This window comes from Dermacentor andersoni, chromosome 4 (assembly GCF_023375885.2).
Source record: "Dermacentor andersoni chromosome 4, qqDerAnde1_hic_scaffold, whole genome shotgun sequence".
Lineage (NCBI taxonomy): Eukaryota > Metazoa > Arthropoda > Arachnida > Ixodida > Ixodidae > Dermacentor > Dermacentor andersoni.
The window spans coordinates 29086168-29107325 of record NC_092817.1 but is presented as its reverse complement, the minus strand read 5'-3'; the positions used below and the strand labels follow the sequence as shown (position 1 = coordinate 29107325).

At 49.2% G+C, this 21158-nt stretch overlaps 1 protein-coding gene across 2 annotated transcripts in view; it reads right to left on the bottom strand.

Annotated features, from left to right (window-relative positions):
* The window catches only part of cv-c (RhoGTPase activating protein), a 453196-nt gene that overhangs the window by 399107 nt on the left and 32931 nt on the right, over nucleotides 1-21158 (bottom strand). The window contains exon 1 of one of the 2 annotated variants that reach the window (XM_055073551.2): nucleotides 10270-10347. The exons of the other annotated variant lie outside the window; for it this stretch is intronic. The gene's annotated coding sequence lies outside the window, so the exon portion shown is untranslated. Of the gene's footprint in view, nucleotides 1-10269; nucleotides 10348-21158 lie in introns of those variants that run through there. 2 annotated transcript variants of the gene reach the window in all.

The window sequence follows — 21158 nt, the reverse complement described above, 5'->3', positions numbered from 1 at the left end:
AGGGAGCAGGGGGAGACGGGTGCCCCCGTTCTAAAAAAAGTAAAGCATTTTACGCGCAGCACAGGGATGGGACGACGCGTAGCAAGAAAAACGACACAAAAGCTAGGTAACACACCAAGGAACCGCAACGCAACACTTAAGACAAGCGATGTCAGTTATTATTCCTACACTTCCAAGGTCGAATGTGGCCCCCGCTGGGCTAGCCTAGCTTCTGAGATAGGAAAATAGAAAGACAGGGCACTTACAAAGCCAGCCGGCGCCATAGTGACACTCGGACAAACGAGAACGCCAGGCTGGAAGAGAGATCGAAGACAACACCAAACAAGCGGCCAAAGGAAGTTGTCCCAGTAGAGCCGCACACAACAAGCTACAGCGACGGTCGGCGTCTCACCCATCCCTCGTCTTTCCGCACCATTACGAGCGGCTGCCGGACGTTATCCGGGAGCAATCTCGGCAGGAACAAGCGCACCGGTGTGACAGTCCTGACGCGCCTTCACATGGAAGCGTCCTGCTTTTATCTTTTACCGCGGGGAGGTCGAGTAAAGAGCTTCAGGGTGGACGACGACGGTGGCAGCGGCGGCACCAGAACGGCCCTTCCAAGTAAGCCTCTTCATTACACCAGGACCCTGACGGATGCGGCGACGAGCGTAGCAGGTATACGTGCTCCGGGACACGCTCGGAAGGCGCTTCCATTCAAAACAGGCGCCCCTCTTTCGCGAGCCAGGGACGAAACCGCCCGGCTTGGGACGAACAGACAAGCGTGGAAAACATCATCCGGACGAGCACGAGCCGTGAACTGAAACGCAGCAGCCGCAGAAGGAGCACGTGCAGAGAGATGAGAGTTTCGGGAAATGGCAAAGAAAGGTCGCACTTCTGAAGGAGCGCCGGCGCAGGCAGAAAGCCCGGGGGAACACGCAATAACACAAAAGAAAAACAAGCAGGGCTGCAAGCCAATTCATTATCCCGAAGCTCGCTGTCTTCGCTACCCGGAAGCCTCGGGCGAAAGCGCGCGCTAGCTGGGAGACCCGAGACCCGTCGCCGCACGAAATAACATACCGCCCCCATTTTGTCACCGACTCCTCCTCTGTTTTCTTTTCATCAAATGACATGTTGTCGAGGGCTAGATTTTGTATCAGGCACTGCATTGCGTCTTTGTCAGCTCCTGTCTCTTGTGCAGTTTTCTTTCAAGTGCCTGCTTTTCGCGCCGCCCTCCCGGCGCTGCGTATCGAAAAACAAGAAAAAAGCTCGTTGGCAACGCATTATCTCACCCGTAACGCACGGCACGCTGAAGCCGGAACTGATCCTAAGTTTACGTTCTCCATAAAACAACTCGTGCAACGTGCCAAACGACCACCATTAGAATCTGAACATGTACACCAGCGCACGCGTTTCGTGTACAGCACGTGCCCTTTCGAAAGAACGTAGTTGGGGCGGCGCAGGAAGAGAGGGACAACCTCACGCTCAAGTATGTGCAGCCACGGTCACGGGTGACCTGGAGCACCGAACTCTTGACAAATGGACGCGAAACATTGACCGCTTCGCGCCTGCTCGGCTTGCGGCGCCAGCGCCTCCGCTGCTAAAACAGAGCCTCGCGCGCGCGTTTGTTGCCACCTCGTCGCATACTCGTGTCCCCGCTTTCTGTCTCTCCCTCTTCTCTGCTACGCCGACCGGCGAGCCTCGTCCAAATCGCGCGGCTCTTCTCCGGCGGGACCCGATCTTTCCGTAGCGGTCGAAGGCCAGCTTGAAAAACGCGTTCTGGGACTTTCGGCAGCCTCAGCTACCTTCCACTCGTTCGAGTATTTGTTTGTTTGTTTCTGTTTTGTTTTGTTTTTTCTCCACTTCCTTCTCTTTACCTCTTTCTCGTTTCAATGGGCTAGAGCGACCGACCAGCGTTTTTACATCGGCCGGAGAGGGCATGTGTCGCCATCGAGGCGACGCAAAGCCAAGGAAAGGCGGTGGTGCTGGCCGGACGCCGTGTCATTCACGGAAGGCGAGGTGGTGGCGGTCGGCGCTGGAATTTTGTTTCTCTCTTTTATGGCAGGAATATCGATGGCTCGTCTGGGCGCATATCGGCATTCGCGCGGAGCACACTCACTCCCCTACCATTTCGTTCTCTGTGTGTGTGTTTCTATGCTTAAATTTTTGTTGTTGCTATTCGGCGCATCGCGAACCGAAACCCTCGCCGATGAGGGAGGTCGACGCTGCAACGTGCAAACCGCGGACGTGCCGCGTTTCTCAATCGCGAAGAGGCGCAATTCATTTAGCCACCTCTCCTCCTCTTCTTTCTCGCCGAGAGACGTCGTTCGACACCACACACCGGTCTAGGTGCCCCGGTATACAACGTGCAAGACGTCCTTCCGTGAAACAGTCGGCTTGCAGAAGGCTCACGGGTTCCCTCCTATAGGGCTTCATTTGTCTCTACCGCGGGTGCCCGTATAACGGTCTTCCGCGGAACGATGGCGCTGGTATAGGAGTCGTTACCGAACTGCCGGCACCCCGGACGAACAGTGAAGCCACGTCCACAGCGGAGGTCATTCAAGTGGCCTCTCCTACGGTTATAAGGGCGCCATGACTCTTGAATGCTTGACGGCGGCGGCAAAGGTCGTCACGTCCGTGTGCGCTGCCGAGCTGTCCTACGAACTGGGTCCGTGTAGAGGTTAAGGTAACCGGTGCGCTCACCTCGCCAAGTTGCATTTACAGCGAGCATGCGCTTGAAATTTCGCGCTTTTCGTTAGTGGTAAACACCTCTGTCTCGCATCGCTAACCAGACGCCCATTGTAAACATATCAGTACACAGCGGGAGCCATACCGCGAGTGTTCCGTTTGCCTCTGCACATCAAACACCGGTGGTCAATGTGCTTATGGCAGAGTCGGCGCAGCGGCTTGAAAAAAGAAAGTTTTTCTCTTTTTTTCCGGTCATTCTCGCATCGTATCTACTCTTCAATTTGTTCATAGAAGTTTCATCATATAAATCAAATGCATTATGATTATACACTCGTTCCATGTCACGGCATGTTCAGTTTTAGAACGACTATAATAGAAGAGGTTGGTATGGTGCGAAGGTGATGCATTCCTGCTGACATTCATCAATCTGAGAATCTGAGAGACACCACTCCTGCATTCATTAAGATCACCATCAGGCGGCTCAATATCGAGCAGTTCATTGCCCGGCCTTTCAACACGTTCCAATTTCACGCATCCTTTCTGGTCTTGCATTAAGGAATGGATGAATACATTTTAACAAACTTTCAAGCCTTTCCTATAGAGCAACGAGAAAAACGCAATAACTTGGCAGTTTACGCTGAAGTCACTTTACTACACTGCAAAAGAAAGTAGGATACTTCCATCTCGGCTTGGCCGTCAGGCAGTGCCCTCGTGGAAGAATGAACCAATAAATAATTACTGAAAAAATATGGCTCTCAGAGGAAAGAGGTCGGTGGGTGCAAGGCCATGCTTAAAAACCACGGCACAGAGCGAGCCCACAAGCTGGACACGACGCAATCACCGCTACCAACCCATTGGCTCGCCCACGGATGTTCTACAGCAAAGCCCTGAAGAGCAACAGCGCTGCCTCGAAAAACCCAGCAGACAAAACCTCCTGGATCCGATCCCTGATCAACACTACCCTCTTACCGGAGGGCTATTTAGAGGGCAGTGCCTTATAGCAAAGGCAAGAGCAGGGCACGCCATGACAGATATAACGACATAATCGCGTTATGGCAGCGGTGACGGCAACACAATGACCCGGACCACCCACAATCATCGCGGCAAGTGAAATGCTGTAGCATGCTCAAGGGATGTAATTTTCGTAAGCATGCATCATCAAATATTCGTCACCTTGCGTGGGAACGCAAATGGCAAAAAGGACTAAAGGAGATTCCGGGAAATGTATCGGTCTATAGAGGTGGCGTCGTTTGAGGACTGGGTCCGACCACGGGCTAACGTATAAGAGGTACTTATAACTCACCAGGGAGCTTCGCGTGCGGACGTTCCATAGTGAGCCCAACTTAGCTCCCTCAATCTTGCCAACTTCCTTGCATAGGAAGTTGACACTTTTTTCTTTCTTGAGGGCGACTGTCCTATGTCTCGATCAGGCCTTTGACTCGATCAGGCCCTCCGCGTGCGTGCGCGAGCTCACCGCGGCTTTCCTCCCCCTCCCGTCCCTCTCTCTATCCTATCTTTCTATTCCCTCTTTACCGTCCGCCAGAGTAGGGTAGCCAACCAGACGGACTTCTGGTTAACGTCCCTGCCTTTTCTCTTTCTTTCCTCCTTCTCCTCCTTGAATATTTAGGCCTAGAGAAATTATTTAATTATATTGTTATCTATGTCTATCTCTCTTCTCGGGGACTGAGGAAAAGGATATCAGGCTTCAAAAAACAACAATAACAAAAAAAGCCTACAAGACTTGGGTAAGCAAAAAAAAAAGTAAAGGAAGAAAACAACTTCGCAGATGTCTGCGAATCCGAGCAACTCGTATATCAATGATAGCGAAGCCGCATAATGAGTTCTCACGCCCTTCGAATGCAAAACAGTGCAGGGGGTTTTAGAATATATGTGCCCCCAACGAATAGCGTTTCGCCAGTGGGCACTCGCTGAACTGCAATCGCTTCCTTAGGTTTGGGTTCGCGCTCGGGTGCTCCTAAGCTTTGCGAAAACAAAAGTGGTGGCACCCATGCGTCGCAACGACGAATCCCGCCTACCACCCAATCTGATCTGACATTTATCTCAGTAAGCGGCGAAAAGTGCTGATAAAATGCTATCGCATTCACTCATCTCTCACCGTTTAGAGAGATTGAACAATGAATCACCGGTGTTTTCGAGATCGTTTGCCGATCGACAACTCGTATAAGCCTAAAGCGAGATGCTTTCGGCTAGCGTACCCTAATTTGGATTTCTTTGGCTGATAAGATTATGATCGTCCTAGATCATGCCGCACGCCGTATTGGGAGACTCCAGAATAATTTTAGACCACCTGGATTTATTTAGAGTGCGCCTAAATATAAGTGCCCCAGCGTTTCTTGCATTCCGCCCACATCTAAATGCTACGTACTATTGATCTCAACCAAAAGCAACACGCCGAAAACGCACAGATATGCTATACCCGAAAACTTTGTAAATTTAGGCTCCTCGTGCACATATAGCGGACCTTCAAACGGGAGCCGGTGAAAGAGCGACATGATGAACTAAAATTACGAATTACTGGCAAAGAAAGCCACGCAAATAAGTTGTTCCCTATAGTCGAGTGACGTACACGTAAGGTAAATTTTATTCAATAATTCTTGATAATTACATTTCGAAGCACATTCAGGGTTTCGATGCAGGCTGCTTTGCTGGCTCTTTTTTGATTCACATTTCAAACCGAGCACCGCGCTGCACACCGTTGGCCTTCCTCGCCGTCGCACGAAAACGGTCGTGTTCAAATCCCATTAGAAGCTTCGCTCTACAAAAAGAAGAGAGTGTGGTCTAAATCTAACGCAGAGTAAAAATTCACTCCGACGAGCTCAAACCTGCACCACAGTCCATATTCAAATCCAGCTCGTCAGAGTGAATTATACCTGTGTCACACGGGCACATTTGGAAGGCCTTCCAGTCAACGGCCTTTGCAACGCCACAACTCTATCGACTCAAAGGAGTTGTCGCGCTGCTACACGGCACTTTTGAAAGGCCGTTGAGTATGGTTGAGTGGTTCAGGCGTTTCTCGCAAAATTGTGTGGCGCTGCGGATCTTTATTTTCGTTTTCATGTCACGAAAAGTTAAACAAGATATAAAACCATTTAAAAGCATTATAATTTCTTTTATGCTTGTTTAAACATTTAAAAAAATGTTTATACATTGCCATACATATGTGTTTACTTTTTAAGTTGTTGAGTAGCGAAACTGCGGCAACGTTCGCGCCGCTCGATGCGGCTGCCGTTTTGGTGTGTGTTCGCACATGTCAGGTGGCAAAAACACTTTATTGAATAATGAATAACACTCATATATATTATTTTTAGAGCATCTTGTTTGATTTGTTCTTTCTAACCGTGAGTACGAGCACACTGTGAACTAGAGGGCATGTTCGCGCTGTTTCCGCTTCCGTTGCTCAAAGGCCATCGAGACTTCGATAGAGTTGTAGGGTGCTCCGTTGACTCGATAGACTATTGACTCGGCGGCCTTCGAAACCGCCCGTGTAGCAGCTCGAACTTGACCTTTGAGTCAACTGACTATCGGTTGGAAGGCCTTCCAAACGCCCGTGTGACACGGGTATTACTTCCGCACGTCGTCGAACACGTTGCTGTAACGGAAAGCTATAGCCACCCAACCGATCTCGCGGCGCGAAACACGTTGCCAGCAACTCGCGCCTCCCACAATGCCCGCGTCACCAAGCAAACTGTTATTGTTGGTGCAAGAGCTTTCGTCATCACCAGGGTTGCGCGCATGCGAGGACCACGCGCGCATGCGAGGACCACGCGCGCAAGCTCCTGCTGTTCATCGTCAGCGGTCGGCGTACGGGTTTGTTGAGAACCGTGTCATGTCGACTCGGCTCGGCGGAACAAGCGACCGCGTGCGGGAGGCGGCGTTCGACCTCGCAGCTCCGGAGCTGCTAGCCGGCACAGGCCAGCCGACAGGACGGCTAAGCCGAGATACAACTTGCTGACTGCAAACCCTGAAAGAGGTTCGCAGCTCGCAGAAGAAAACACGGAACCAGCACGCGTGGCCAGGCTCACGTAGGCGCAGCTCTCCAAGCGCTTCACGGATAAGGGTCGAAATGGAGGAGAAACGTCGAGAACGGGTGAAGAAGACTGCAGAGTTCCGCGTTCGAGCTGCGTCGTGTTCTTAGCCCGCAAATGATAGCGAGCATTTATCACAAATAATCTGAAGGGCTTACTTGAAAACCCCGCAGGCGATGAGCATGTGCGACCGGTTCAACCCGAGAACCAATTATTATTGTTGATCATGTAAACAAAAGAGACCACGACCACGCTCAACCGCTTGAGGAGCAGAAGAAATAAAAGAAAGAAAGGAAAGATAAAAGAAGGAAAGGAAAAGAAAGAGGATGGCGCACCACAACACATCAGTCACACGCAGAGTACAAGCATTATACATACGAGAGTCCGACTAGTCCCGCGGCCGAAAAGGTTCGGTGATGCTTATGGTTTAGCTTATGGTTATGCTTTATGATTTGGCCTATGGATATGCTTACGGTTTAACTTATGGATATGCTTATGGTTTAAGTTATGGATATGCTTACGGTTTAACTTATAGATATGCTTTGGTTAGCTTATAGTTATGCTATACGTGTGCCTTGTGTAGTTATGCAAATTGCTTATCGATGATATATACCATAGGTTATGCAGGATTATTAAACTTCTTTATTCATCATTGTTGGGCACACTGGCTTGCGATTTCTGTACAGCCATAAACACAGCTCTCTGTATCGGTAGTATCACTCTCTTCTCCTTGCATGTTGAATGCGCACGCCTATCCTCTGGCAAGCGGTTATATAGTCGGCCTCCGCGATAAACACGCGCTTGCGGTGAACGTCAAACGATGGCGCATAGCGCGCGGCAGTGGCCACCTGCGCCGACTCCGAACACGCTCACGGAGCCAATTCCGACATACACCGGCTCGCGCGAAGCGCGGTGTTGACTAGCGTAGTGAAGCTTTTCGCTTCAAGATCTAGCTCAGCTTTGGGAGCCTCATATAAAGTTCATGAGCACGACCTTTCGGAAACGAGAAATCATTCTATATAGTTCTATACACGCCCTTCGCAAACCAAAAAGCTGTCGGAAAGAGTCGTAAATGACGTAGCCGCAAAGTTCCAGTTTCAGCCCTGTTGGTATACGACATGTTTTTTCGTGCTGAGCGCGGAAACTTGACACATAACGGTCAGAAGTCGAGACACGCAGAAGCGCATCGACTTCCATCCGTTTCTCAACTTTTCCGTTTTGTACCGACATTCTGTGCTAAGCACGAGAATATTTCAAACAAAAGTCCCCCCTTCCCTGTACCGAGCATATTCGAAAAGCAAGAGGTTCGCGGATGAATTGGGGCGTTCATATCGGTACATATTCGCGGTGATACTAGTTGTTGCACGACCTACTTGCTAAGAGAAGCGCGTTTCCTGGAGCGAAATAAAGAACCACATGAAATAATAGCACACCGAAACACGAAGCGCAGCTACGAAGCTACGCCATTTCTTGCTTTTTGTTGAACATGTTATCACGTTAACATGTTTATTAAACATGTTATCAATAATCTATATCAGGGATTGCAAACAGCGAATTCGCACGCTCTGCAATGCTATCATGTGAACGAATGGCAGTTCAAGATTCTTCCTTCGCGATATCATTAATTTTTTTATTATTATTTTTTACTAGTCTGTACATACATCGACGCGCACTCCAAACTGCATTTAATGGTGTCGAGAGGAATGCGCCAAGCGTATCTTTTGAAACTAAGCTTTAACGATTTGAATAATAAAAGAACGAAGAATTAAATAACTATACAGCGAATGTTTGTAATCTTATGGCATCTTCGGGCGGTCGTGTCGGAGCGCTCCAGCGGCAGCCACCTTGTTCGGGTGGTGGTTGAAAAAGGGCGCGCTGACTAAATTTACTTGGTTGGCTCTCTCAGTCTGCTGAAATCCGACTTAGAGGAACGGATCCACCCGAATTTACAACTAAAGTGTTAAAGCAGGCAATCAGTATAAATCTGGCACAGAAATGGTACTCCTTTAGTTGAATAAAGCGCAAAAACTACACTACACTTCCCGCTCACTAGAATATATATGTCAGCTGCGAACAGAACATGCGAAATAATTTGTTTCTTCCAGCCATCCTGTAGTGAAAGAGCGTGAACGCCCGACTTAACTGGAGTTTAGTAAACGGCTTGCTGTTTGCTAAGCAGTGAAGCGTAGTTCTTGCTATAGGGGCCGTCCCGCAGGTCTCGGCGGCTCTTGAAAGACAAAGGCCGAGCGAAACCGACGGAACGTTGCCCCTCAGGGCGACCGACCGCGGGAGTAACACGCGCTGGAGTTGAGTAGAGACCACCCGCTGAGAAGACGCCAGGGCCCGCGTCACGGCGCCATTTAGTCATGGTGTCGTTCTGCAGGCGACTACATGAAGTTGTTTCTCTCTCTCTCTCTCTTGCTATAGGCAATGTCAAATATTAAGAACGTTCACTGAGCTAGACCATCGGTTCCTATGAGAGTTGCTTCATAAGACCCTGTAGGTCAACCTGGTTATATAAGGCGTTATTCAACACTACAGCTAGTTTGCACCAACAAAAAATGTAAACAGGGGAATAAAGTACATCTGAACCAGCGATACGCATAAATCTATGGGAAAGAAACCAAACTCTGATGCAAGCAAAAGTCGAGAAACATGTGGAACGTTGACGTGCGGAAAAATATATTACTGAAAAAACATACAGCCTTTCATACAAGAAATCTGGTCACCGAATATTTGTGTTCGGTAAATAAGCGTTCGGAATAAAAGCCGAAAACTCTAAACCCTATTTATACTGCATCTGTGGCCGTCCATATCCGGAATTCAAAACAACTCTCACGGTTCTTTTTTTTTTTTCCTCACTTCCTTTACAGTGGCTGCTTTTCGATCTCTCTCTCTCTCTCTCTCTCTCTCTCTCTCTCTCTGCGTGTTTAATAACAGCACTGACGTCTAATGCGTGCAGCCTTTTATAAAACGAAGCTCTTCCAAAACGTAAAATAATAGCCGGCTATATACAATCTCCACACACTTTGCCGGAAATGCGGCTATATAGTGAGGCAAGTGTTATGTCTGTCGTAGCAGAAGCCTGCAACTGCGGCACTTCAGTTGCAGCAAAAGCGAAACAGGCACGCGTCATTTCCGATATCCGAATCCGCAGTTGTTGACGAGTGTCGAGCATTCTTTCACGTTGCCTCATTGTTGCACTCGCTTCTCCCGCAACCGCGTGTATCTCCTTACGCAGCGAAACAATGGCCTCGCGCCCCCTTCGTTTCCCAGCGCGCTGGTCAGCTTGCGGAGAGGCCGGCGACACAACGCCAGCATTGCCAGCATCTACAATACCACGGAAATTAACCAGGAGGGAGTCGCGAGAAAAATCTGAACGTCCTCGCAAGTTGGGCGCGCGCCGCTCGGAGTTGAGAGGTACAGTCGAGTGCAATACGACTTGCAACACCCTTGTTCGTGTTCGATGGGGCTCCAGGGCTGCGCGGTGACTCTGACATGCGAAATAGCGGTTTAATAAATACCACTAATTGAAGCTGTGTTTAGGTCTGGGACTTACCCTGTGTCTGCGCAGCCGTACAGTCTTGGCGCCCCTTGAACCACGGGCACCGGTGTCGCAGGTCATATTGCACGTGACTGTACGTGGGACCTCTGTTTTTCTTTATGCACCTTGAGAGAAGCACCGGCCCATTCTTGTGTGCGCAGATGCGTAGCCGTAATATCTAATCTTCATGGCGATAAGCGTGTTCCGTAGACTGCTGTCCCCGTTGTAGCGTGACGAGATTTTCCTTCCTTTTTCATTTTTTTCATTAAATAAATCAATGTTTGCATGACTTTGCTTCGCGAGAAAAGAAAAAGAAAACAATCGGTGGAGCGGATGCGCATGCGCGAGCGCGTGCACGCTTCCCTCCACCTGAGTTCACGCCCCCTTTAACGCTATAGAGAGAGAGAGAGAGAGAGTAAGCCCCATTCAACAAGTAAGGCGTCGTGCCCATATACCTGTGGCCCACTATGGGTGCCTCGGCATACAACTTCAGTTTGTAAACACTGCACGTATCATTCTGTGCAGAACACACACTTCGAAAGAGCACAGTCAACAAAACTGTGCATGCACTGTCGTCAAACTAAATGCGACTGTCGCCGCTCGCTGTGTACAAACGGCGCCGGGCACAACGGAGCGAACGTGTGCTCGGAGGTCGGCCTCTCCCCCACCGCGCTATCGCTCTCGAGAGCCGGCGCCAGCGATATCGCGGAGCGACGTCGCTTCACGGCGGCAGCGGTAACCTGGAATGAGTGCAGATAACGGTAATCGGCAGGGCAGGGTGCTATCAGCGCGCGCCCCCCCAGACGTCAGTGTTTGGAAAAGGACGTTTCCTCGGAAAAAGAAGAGAAAATGTATGAACGCGACCGCGCAGGGGTAAACCGCAAAAGAAAACCATCGATGTTTGAAGCTTCCACACGTACGGGAATCGGGGGAGAATGCTCGCTCCTAACGGAAGCCGCGGAAAGCGTCTTACGCAGATCGCGGGCCAATACAGAAGTCACGTCCTTATACGAACGGGCTGCGGTGAGGTGTACTGGCCGATGATGGTCACAAAACATACTAGAAGTACCCCGACTGAGGCGGGGGGGAGAGGGGGGGGGGGAGGCACCTAGTAGAGCTGTGCACGGGCCGCAATTCTGAGCCCGCGCCCGGCCCAGGCCCTACACTACCACAGGAGGCCCGTCCCGGCCCGGCCCGGCTCGGCCTTAGGCCGGGTTAAGGCCTGGCTTGGGCCCGGCCCGACCTGCAATAAGGCGACGCCGACACAAAAAGAAACAATATCAGGAAAATCAGTTTATTTAAATGACCTTATGATGTTGAACTCTTGCATTCCATATGACAAAATCGTGAATATATACAGATGCAGCGCGCGCACACAACTGTTATTCTAAGTTATTGTGCAAAAACAACAAGTTGTCCATTGATGAAGGGTTAAGGCAAGCGCTTCCGGGTGCGCGTCTTCGGAGCTTTGTGAAGCCTCGTCCTGAGAATGCCACAAAACGCCCGATCGTCCCCTTTTTTGGGTGCCGACAGCGGCGAGTTGAAAAAGTTCACCCGTTTCTAAGGTGCTGCTGAAAGAAAACAGTGACCTTTCTAGCATGGGCAGTGACGACGTGTGCTTCCTGTCGACTTCGGTCAACGACCAGCCTTCAAGCAATACCAATGCCCATTGGAAAAGCCCCCTATACGCCGCCGCTTGGCTAATTTGTATGTGTGGCAAAGGCGACCCCGCGTGCGCCGTACACAAGACTTATCTTCGCTTCCCACATGCTTCCCTTCTCAGCCTTTTTACTGGGAGGCGCCTGCAAGCGACGGCTTTTCCACAGCGTCGGTACTTGGTAGAACCGAAAACGCATTCCGAGCCTCCGCTAGCTTCAATTTGCCTTTTGTTGGCGTTTGTACTTTTCTCCCGTCCCTGTAGATTTCATTTTTGATGAATAAATACATTGAACTTCCTGCTGTACCTACATGCGAGACGACAAGCATACTTTGGCATAAGGTACGCAGTCGAGGTCGGGGAGCCCGACCAGTCCCGTCCGAGACATAGAAAGCCTGGCCCGGGCCCGGCCCAAGCCCGAGTGAGAGAATCTCCAAATGGCCCGAGCCCGGCCCGCGGGCCGGGCCGGGTCCGGGCTTTCGGGCCGGCCCGAGCCCGTGCACAGCTCTAGCACCTAGGCCCAGTAAGAACGCCAGACTATTGACTGGTTAACATCCCTGCCTTCCTGTATTCTTCTCTCTCGCTCTCTCTCTCCAATCATTTGCTATTCCAATATTCACAGAAAAAAAAAGATATATGTAGCTTTTCAGTTGACATTAAACATTCGCGAAAAGATCGCAGTTGTTTCGGTACCGTACACCTGCATTTCCTTGCTAAGACATTTCACAATTTCAATGTAGTATTCAATGCAACAACAACAAATTATTCACTAAAACTCGACTTCATCAATTGTTTCATTGCCGCAGACGAAACAACAAAAGAACCAAGATCAAGCTACAACCGCCACTCATCGAGCATTGGGATTTATTTCCGTGGTTGCGCTCCAGCCATTCCATTCCCTAGGGAACAAAAGGGTCCCTACCCCTCTCGAGGGTAGGGACCCTTCGCGAGGTTCCCTGGAAGAGTTCGTGTCCGACGCACCGAGAGACCAGGTCGTAGCAAATGCTACTTTTAAATCAGTAATTCAGCAGTAATGCGCAAGTAATCATCCATGCAACTATAAATGACAAATAAACAGAATCAGGAAAATGTCTAGGGATTGTGCTTACTCGCATCACCTCACCGGCACGGAAGTAGCCGCTACATCTACCCCACAATATTAGAGAGTTTAAGAATAGGGGCCCCAAAGGTTTTGGGGCCCCAAAGAAATAGCGTCGAAGCCACTGCGCATGCGCGAGACGCACACTGCGTTTGGGTTTTGCGTTGTGAACGCTATTTCAGCGATTTAGCGGTAGCCCAAATAGCGGCCCCAAAAGCTTTGCGTCAGCAAACATGGCGGCACCCATCGAAGCGACGGCTCTAACCTAGCACCAAACTGGGGTTCGATTCGTGGTAACGCGTGAAGTTCGCAAGCTAGGAGGAGTGAATGCGGTTATTGGTTTCTCTCAACTGGCGTGTGTTATGAAGATTGATTGATCAGACGTCACTGATTCCGAATTCGATTGTTGATATTATGGCTCGTAGGCCTAATACGGCTAAGCTTGGCTGGTGAACGCAGATAAAGTTGGTTTGCTCAAAACTAAGGGCAACTAATTGTTTGCTGCTTAAAGAATAGCCTCTAAATTGTAATTAAACGCGAATACACGCAAGTCAAAATTAATATTCCTATCATAAAATGGTATATTTTATTTATTTCTAATAGCTTTTCTTTGACGCCGTAGTGGCGCTGTCAGCGCAAGACGTTATCCGCAAACGCAAAGCCCTATTCTAAAACTCTTCACTCCTTCGTGCCCCAACGCAAACACCCGCAACGCTCATTGGGGCCCCTATTCTTAAGCTCTCTATTCTCACGTTGTAGCAACGGTGGATAACGACACAGTGTCAAAACTGTGAATTACAAATCTAACTTTATTGGGAGAACTTGCGCCTAGCGAAGCAACACTCAAGCGAAACGACAGCGGCGAGCGAAGTCGGCGATCCTCGAAAATTGGAACGGCGGGTCAAGTGCGTCGGCTCTTATATATGACTGGTCGAAGGTTCCAGCGTAATAGCTGGTTCCCGCGTGCCTTCGAGAGAGTGCTACACAATTCTCGTCGCACATACAATCAGATTACACAAGGTTCGGTGATTACAGACAATGGATAGAGATATCCATAACATTTGCGGAACTTACGACACACGCAGGCGCGTCCTGCGCTGAGCGATAACGTTTAACGTTTGTTAGCCGGTGAAAAGCGGTCACCGGAGAATTAACAAGTACACGCGTCGATATGTACCCTAGTGTGATTCTGTAATAAGTTAACTACTGTGATACTCCTTCAATTGCAAACGCTACAATGCCCCATGGTTATCTTGTTTTATAGAACAGTCGGATCCTTCAGATAATTATAAAACATACGATATACGATAATAAAACCTTTCAATCAAACCAACGACAATGGGACCACGACACAATTCATTCTAAATACGGCTGATTAATTATTATTATTATTATTGTTATTATTATTATTATTATTATTATTATTATTATTATTATTATTATTATTATTATTATTATTATTATTATTATTATTATAGGGAGTTTGGTTCCTACGGACGGCGCCGGCTGCTCGTCTGACATGAGTGTGCTCAAAACACATATAACAAAACCAACGATTACAAAATGTAGTGGCGTAATTTCTGAAGCTCACGCACACAAAACATAAACGATCAAAAAAATATAAACGTCAGTATAAACATACATATAAACGTAAACATAAATGTAAATGGCAACAAGAATCACAATGGGCGTGGGGCGATCGCCTGACCACGTTCAGAGACTTAACCCAACACTCCAGACTCGACAGACGCACATTCCCGGCACCGCACGATAAATTAAACAGGAACGAGGCTATAACCTTACGCTTGCTCCCAGACACACACCTACCCTAGCCCCGCCGTCCTACGTCACTGCTACCCGGGTTTATACCCAACGGATGCGTGTAAAGCGTGCGGACAAAGAGCAACGCTGCGACGCATGCTCCGAGAATGTGCCGGCCACAACGGTACTGAAGCCACCTCCGTTCGCGACGCGTCCATAACCGCGGCCGTTACCAGCGTACAGCAAGCTTCGAGCTCGCTTATTCTCGACACCGCCTCAGCTGCGGGGGTCGCCGGGGACCTTCTCCATCGGCGTCGCCGTCACTGGGAGGCGGCTCTCATAAGTTCGGAGTTGGCAGACCAGCTCTGGGCCGTCCGGCAAGCCGAAGATGACGCCCGAGTCCAAGGACTTCGAGCTGCCACCTGAGGCCACCACAACAAAAACTGCCGGACCATTATTTTTAATAAAGTTTCTTCTTCTTCGTCTTCTTCTTTGGCACGTGCAAATGAAGCCCCTTCTTGAGCGTCACATTCCAAGTACAACGCCTGTGAACACGGACACACGAGCCACGTAAACCCGAAGACACAAGGAAACAAGTAAACAAGTACTAGAAATGAAGCTTAGAACCACAGAAAGCTGAGTTAGTTGGTAAGGATTCGTAATGCAAAAAGGGGGTACGGCGTGTAGACACGGACACAAGAGCAGTGGACCACACGAACGCCGACTATCAACTGTTTACTGTTTTTGCATAACCAAGTACGACGTGCATTCATTCTAAGTACACGCCACTCGCACGGTGACAGACGTGCCGCCGTTAAACAAACAGTGGCACAATGTTGGACAGCATCCAACCTACACCCGCTGACGAAAACAAAAGACAGGCATCGTCACCGCGGGCAATGCGCAGCGTGCGCGACGCTCTTCCTGAAGTGAGTGAATCGCCGCCGCATGATCACCCGGATGCCGCCTAACCAAGGTTCCGCCACCACGCATGTCTTCAGGGCGCAACAGATGGCAAGTCGACTTCCAGATCATCTCAGTCGGCTCTTGCCTAAACGCCATGTAGTCGTCAGGCGACGACGCGTCGAAGAGGACGCGCAGCTGGCGCGCTCCGTTTCAGGTAACATTTCATGGCAGTCGAATACCCCTATATCACGGATCGTGCCTGTCCACATACCGTACTCGACCACAGGCAAATATAGCGGACCATGCGAAAGATTTGTTTCAAGGAGTCATCTCAACAAGAGAGACAAGGACTGTAATTAGAGCTTCCTAAAAATGCAACGGTTCGAATTCACTTCGGCCGAATTACAAACTTTAGCCATGAAAGCCAGCGCCTATAAACCACTTACGACACACGGTGTCATTTTGCTTCTGTGTTCAAACAGCAAATTTCTCTGCAAGGCCAGCGCATCACAGTATGTGAGATTTGTTACAATGAATCTGCTTGCAAGAAGAAAAAAACTAATAAAAAGATAAGCGACTGCATGTCACAACGTGCTAGATTATTCAAACCAGGAAAGGTGACTGTCTGAATAACGTAGCGGCGAGAACCGCTATGAAGAGGACAACGGGAGTGTTTAGGAAGAGCGTTTCGAAAAGTGGTGGTGGGAGGAATAAACATTTATTCAAGAAAAAAAGAGAGGATTGCTTCTTCTTTCTGTCTTGCAACCAGCACCTCAGCGTAGCGATGGCAGCGTCAAAAGCATGCGCCACAGATGAATGGCACGGCTACCACAGGCTTGTGGCTGAGTAGTATGCGACAGGATCCGCTCACGCACGAAAGCTACAGTGCCCAACTCTGCAGGGGGATGCCTGCGCAACCGCGCTATTAGATCACCGATAACCGGGCGACCCATCGCGTGTATCGACACTGAGCTCCCTGTATACGCCTACGTCCTCGCCATTCCCACAGAACTGCGTCCCCCGGCCCGTGCAACCGGAAAACTGCGGTTGATCGTAACGTTTTCCACGCTGCCGCGCTCGCGTTCGTCCTCTTGCATGTGTTCTTAGTTTACTGTTCAAAATATCTGATCTCCAACAACCCCTCGCTTGTACCTAAATGATCTGTAATTTTTATATGCAAACGTACGCTTAGTGCCAAGCTGTTTCACAATACCAGAGCGCCATTGATGCAGCATGCTTTCATTCGATGGCAGTTCCACCCGAAACCTATTTTAGACTATTAAAAACGCATCATCGAGATCAAGCATAAAAAAGCCAATGCAGCGAGAGATGGGAGCTGCCGGCCAGGAGGTCGCGGCGACAAAAAAAATACATAAATAAAAAAAAGCAGTTGCGAGTGAAAAGTAAGCGCGCGCCAATGACATCGTGTTATTTGCGCGCTTCTTCGTCGCTCTAGTTCATGCATGCTGTTCACGTTCTTTTCTTTTTTTTTTTTCCTGTCTGTTGGCCTGTAGTTTTCGCGCCTCGGACCGAATGACACCAGTGGCGCAGCTGCCACCGATGTAAACAGAGAAAGCGCGAAACGGGGGAAAGGAAACGAACACTCCGAAACGCACGAAAGAGAAAGAAAGGAACCACAGCGCAGGGCGTCCTCCGGTTGCATGCCGCCACGTTTCCCAGAGCCGCGGCCCGGAACGCGGCAGCACCAAAGCACATCCACCGACGACGACGGGGGAAGCGTGTACCGCGTTTGCGAGCACATAATGGGCACACAAAGGGCTCAGGAGAAATGTAACCATTATTACAGAACGCGAACTGACGCCGCGTAACAAAGCTATTAGCGGAAGCTCGCCAAGAAAAATAAACGTTAATTATGTTGCGTTATGTTCTTTCGTCCCGCGTCTGTTCCTTGGCACGAACCGCTTCACAATGCTCCGCCGCGTGACCCCGCAGTTAGCTCCGCTGACACGCGGGCAAACTTTAAAGCTGGGCGCGCGTGCTACTACTAGAAACACGTCTACAAACGTGAGATAAACCCCAGATAACTAAAAAGAAAATCGACCATACTGCCCAAAAGGCGAAGTACCCGACAACAGAGACCTGTGCATGAGTGCAGAACTTTAGCACGAAAGTACAAATGCAGGCCACGCATCCGTCACAGATACATGACATATAATACATAACGCGCGCCCCAAGCGTATCAACAGAAAGTTAGCATGTGCACAAGGTCACCGCTTTTTCTATGCTGTTTGACCGACTATCCTTCTCTTAAGTTTTACGTGCTACTTCTACTTATATGTCGTCACTTGTCTCAGCATGCACTGCCGGGAAGGTGTAAAAAGCATGTTTTCTCAATAAAATTAACTTGATATAGTGAGCGCCAGCTTTATGTTCCTTTCTATCCGTCTGGCGTTTTGAGTGGCGCTCCGATTACAAGATGGAAGCATACGAACTTGTCCAACTTTGTGTTCTGTCCAATCGCTGTTCGACCACATACATCAGAAGGTCAGATCACGTCGCGCGATCACATCGAGGACGGCGTTCGCGCGGAATTCTGGACACGGTTTGACCAGATTACGCAACACGAGCGTAAAGTCAACGAAAATGGCAGTCTGACAGAAGAGGAAAAACGGTCTCCTACCTAAAAGAAAGACTAGCAGGACAGCACGCAGAAAAGGAAACTCGGAAAAACAACAGCGGCTCTACGGAAGATGAAAAAAAAAATCGCTATTCCCCGTGAATGGCGCTACGAAGAAAATACAGAAATAATGAGTTCGCCTGTGTAGCATGTTTACATCTCTTGGCAGAGTTACGCCGCCCTCACTACAGCGACGCCATTTTGTGGCAAGATACTTACAGGGAACGGCGCGTGATGCGTAAAGGTGGTTTCCTTCAACTACTCATTTTTAAGAATCCGCAGTGGAATCATGCGCACACGCAATTGTACAAATGAATGAAGAACTGAAAAAGGTAAAGCTGGGAACACGCTACTATTAATGTAATGAAGAATCAGACCTGATGAAGGGTTGATCATATTTAAAAGAAATGCACATAAGGTTCACAGAACGATTTAGACAGATAAGGACTTATAATTAAGACAGGGATAGTGAGGGAAACGGGGGTCATCATGGCAATCCTTTTCGATATCGAATGACGACACCACATCAAGGATGAGTCATCTTTCTTTAGTTCTCATTGTGTGGGGAGATGGGGCAGGAAATGCCAGAAGCGCGAAACTCTGCACTTATGTCGAAGCGAATACGGTACCGCGCCTGGTGGTGTTGCGAATGTCAGCGGGAAGCGCACATGGCAAAATGATGAGAGAGGGCGAGCAGAACGGGGACGGAAACCCGAATCCTCGGAGCGCGCGAGGAGCTGCGCATCGGAGTTGGCGATCTCTGGGCAGAGCTTTCCCGAGAAGGCAGACCCCGCGATGCGATGGCGCTGCTAGCTGCGAAGCTCCCGAGCGGAGAACGCCAACAGGCCCGCACAGCGAGGAATGCACTGTGGGCGTGCGCAAGCCGGAAGGCGAGCGCACGAGAGGGATTGGCCAAATAGAAGGCAGTGCTGCAACACTCTGATGGCGTTTGCAAAGCGGCTGTTATTATTATTATTATTATTATTATTATTATTAGTAGTAGTAGTAGTAGTAGTAGTAGTAGTAGTAGTAGTAGTAGTAGTAGTACTAGTAGTAGTAGTAGTAGTATTGAAGACGTACAGAATATGTACAGGTAGGAAAAGAGGAGAAAAGGCAGGCTGACAGCTGACACTGGTAAAGAAACAACACCCGCCTACTCTTCAGGAAGGAGGGAATAGAAACGTACAAATTGAAGAAAGTTGAGAAGGAGAAAAATTAGAATGAACAATATAAATAAAATAACGAGTTCTAAAGTAATAGAACCCCGAAAAAGAAAAGCGCAAATTACGCAAGGATGCCTGCCCAGCGATTCATGCGCGCTCTTCGGTGAATACCCGACGCGTTACGTGACGAGAAACAAAAAATACGGACGTACGAAGCCGTGACCTGCTGCGGGAAAGCCTTAATTTCGCACTTAAAATACAGGCTGGCCAACCGGACACTGATTCTTGTTGTTGTTGATTCTTGTTGATCTTCGCGACTTTCGTCTCCAACTTCGTTCTCTCTTCCTGATAAACATCTCACAGCCGAAAACACCCAAAGGAAAACAGCATACTCGCAGCTCTAAGCCGATTTACGTGAGAGGGAAACAATAACAGAAAGCGACTCCTCGGAATGTAAGGATGTACCGCCTCTTGGGAACCCCCTCCGCGAGTAACTATAGATGTGTTGCTAGCTATATAATGTCTCGGCATATACAGGGACGCTATTGCAGGCCTCGTGGCACTATTCTTGTGACACGCTACCGAATGATGAGCACCGACTGTCACCTCCAATCACTGGGGCTTTGGTACAGCGAAAATTCTACAGGACCTCAGTACAGTGCCTAACGACACGTCCTACAGCACGAACGCAGTGACTGAATTTTTTTTTTTTTTTTTTTTTTTTTTCTGCGACGAAATCCGAGCAATCGCAATACCGTCCTTCGGAGAACGCTGAACGGGACCCCGGCTGTACTGCACTATACCATGGACGGTTAATACAATCAGGGCACCGACGCTGAGAAGAGGAGGAGGAGGAGGTTCAGCCGGAACTGGAAGGAAGCAGTGCATGTTGGTTAAGCATATACGAAGCAGCTGCTCGTTCGTGCGCATCGCTGCTGGAGACGGATGCTGCTCCAATTACTTTTTCAACCCGCCTTGCGGCGCGCAACAGGCTGCGTCAGCGGACAAAATCACAACGGGGTGCGGCACTTGGCAGAAGAAGAAGATAAAAACCGGACGGCAAATGAAGGGCCCCGCGGAAACGCCAATCAAGATCTCAATCTCAAAGCTGCAAATGGCCGCAACGAATGGGGAGGCCGAAGGGTCTCCCCCACACACCGAGAAAACCCCGCTCCCGCCTCTGCGATCAACAGCGTATTGATTCTTGGATTGCACTGAGACTGGAATAATTCAGTGCAGCACGCCAGTGCCTTGTCTGTGCTGCGTCCGAATGCGGCGTACACATAAAAAGGATCTTGAGTGCGAATGATTTTATTCGGCATCGAAAAAACATAGGCTGAAGACGATACTAATCGAGCTTTGAATCGACAACGATTGCACGAGCTATGGCAGAGTTCTTTCGTGCGTAAAAAGTCAAGCACGAATCATCCTTACAGGACGAAACAAATAGACATAGCCAATTACAAGTTAAAATCGCGTTATCTGAACTTTAGATATGGCGCCAGACTGAATTTTTTTATATATTAACTATATCCTTCCAACTACGGCAGCCAACGCCGGCATCGCCGAGGTCTAATATTTTTGTACAACACAAATTTCATGGTTACTAATACACGAGAATTTCGCTCACGTGCTATAGCAAGGGCTGTTTGTTCCAACTCAATAAGTGAACGAAACTAG